This window comes from Schistocerca serialis, chromosome 5, assembly GCF_023864345.2.
Source record: "Schistocerca serialis cubense isolate TAMUIC-IGC-003099 chromosome 5, iqSchSeri2.2, whole genome shotgun sequence".
NCBI classification, from domain to species: Eukaryota; Metazoa; Arthropoda; class Insecta; order Orthoptera; family Acrididae; genus Schistocerca; species Schistocerca serialis.
Genome location: NC_064642.1, coordinates 555,302,189 through 555,304,590, shown reverse-complemented (window position 1 = coordinate 555,304,590; position 2,402 = coordinate 555,302,189). Strand labels below are relative to the sequence as shown.

The 2,402-nt window shown below is 43.5% G+C and overlaps 1 pseudogene; it reads right to left on the bottom strand.

Moving 5' to 3' along the window:
- Positions 1–1,603: 1,603 nt before the first annotated feature.
- LOC126482545 (5S ribosomal RNA) lies at positions 1,604–1,721 on the bottom strand (annotated as a pseudogene).
- Positions 1,722–2,402: the final 681 nt, after the last annotated feature.

The following is a 2,402-nucleotide window of genomic DNA, read 5'->3' as shown; positions in this document are numbered from 1 at the left end:
GTGCCCACCTTTCTCGACAGACAGAGAAGAATTCCCTTTGGAGCTGCAGGAATGATCACTTGGCTTACTCATGTGAATGGAACAGGTACTGACACTGAAGACAGAATATTGGCTTTGATTACGTAACTTTTCGGCAGTCAGTGTTGATCGGTTTCATGTTGGTCTGTATTTTCATTAAACTAGCAAGTACACAGATTGAATGGCAAAACTAAGGGTTGGTGTGGAAACTTTTCGAAAAACGATATCTCGTAAATTACCTGCATCAAACACCACTGACATTCTAATTTACCCTACTATTAGTTAGTGTCAATAGGCATGCGTGAAACATCATCAGCTTTGACTGCCGAAAAATGACAGAATCAGAGTCTATATTTCACACTTTTGTCTTCAGTGTTAGTACATCCTCCATTCAAATCAACAAGGCAAGTGATTGTTCCTGTGGCTCCAAATGATTCTTGTCTGTCTCTCAAGAAAGCTGGACGCTTCATTCCCCACCAAACTCGGTTTCTACCTTTACTTTCTTAGTTATTACCATTTTTGAGACTAATTACGGTACTTGCGATAGTGTTGTGGAATAAGTTATTTACTGTCCATTTTATAAAACTGTTTTCCTGTGAACTGTCTTCTGAAGTGACTGGGTAAGGTGACTGTACGGTTTAAGTATGGACTCTTAGAGCAAATAAATCGTAACAATATGTGAGAACTGCACAACAACTGTTCTCCATCGTCTTATCCATATAATTAATCATGGTGTAGCATTTGGTCATATCCTAGTGTCAAAGACAGGGCGTTGGTGTTAATGTCTGACCTTTGCTTGAAGCAGAGAGGCTCACTATCGTCATGGCGCCTACGGTTATAAGTACTGAAGCGGTCACCCCACCCCACATCACTGAACAGCAGCAATAGCTTGAACTGTGAAAGCTACCACACTCACGTTCCGCCATGACAGAATGATGTTTTAAATGCTTGAATATAATTTTTAATAAAAAAATCAGTGCATGTCGAAATAAATTTTTGTTTTTAATTCTGGCAACCATTTTCGATTTATAAGACCATCCTCAGACGAAGACTTTGAAATATATAGCATTGAGAATGGGTCATGAATGACACACAGTCCCATTAAAAACTGACGTGAAAACAATATTCCTTATGATATAAAATTGTGTGCTACCCAGGTGGCACGAGGAGCCGTTGCAAAGAACCGCTGCGCGATAGCGACTGCTACCTGTCACGAAGTGTTGACCAGCTAGCAGAGGCAGGGGTTACAAAAAGGCTCCACCCCCTGTTCCTCGCATTATCTATAATAAAAGCCATCGAAATCTGCAAATAACGTGTGCATAAACCGAAATTCCTCACAATGTAAATGAAAACCTAATAGATTATTGCTTAACTTAGCTCCTCCCGAACAGGCCATGAAGGCCCAACGGTACCGACCGGCCGCCGTGTCATCCTCAGCCCATAGGTGTCACTGGATGCGGATATGGAGGGGCATGTGGTCAGCACACCGCTCTCCCGGCCGTATGTCAGTTTCCGGATCCGGAGCCGCTACTTCTCAATCAAGTAGCTCCTCAGTTCGCCTCACAAGGGGTTAGTGCACCCCGCTTGCCAACAGCGCTCGGTAGACCGGATGGTCACCCATCCAAGTGCTACCCCAGCCCGACAGCGCTGAACTTCGGTGATCTGACGGGAACCGGTGTTACCACTGCGGCAAGGCCGTTGGCAGAATATTGCTTACAATGTAGTAATACCATATAAAAATGTTTAAAAGGATGATACCAAGTGCCCTATACAGTGTACATTACCGAGCTGTGAAGTTGAGTATACGTTACCACAGTACCTAGCTCAGAAGATCCTTTCTGCTAAACAGTTGCGTAGGAAGCTACCGGTCGCCATGGAGACGCAAGTAAGCTTGTAATAATGTCCGTCTTCTGGTTTCTCCCCCGGGCCTGCCAGTGTATCGCCGTATCTCGCCAAGTACTCGGAGTTATGCAGTATTTGGTCACAACTTCTCCACTTGCATGCACAGACAGCCTGCTTATTAAAATTACTAAAACACACGTACGCGCGGATTAGCGCTCTTGGTTTCGAAGAAGGTTGTGGAACAAATATTTCATGTATACTGACAGTCTGGAAAATCTATTTTTCTGCGAATTCTCCTTGGAAGTTGTAATCTCCCCCCTCCTTCCTGCTTCTATCTACTGCCCACATTAAACAATGCCCAGTACAAGTAATTAACAAGCAAAGTATTTTATGGAGATTTGAGAGGAGTAAAGGTTACAATAGACTTCCAGGTTTACTTACCTTGGCGTATTGAGATGGCTCCAGTTCTTGTCCAGGGATCTGATTCATGAAGCTGAAAACCTGACATCACGTTCTCACGGCTGGTTTGAACGAAATAAATT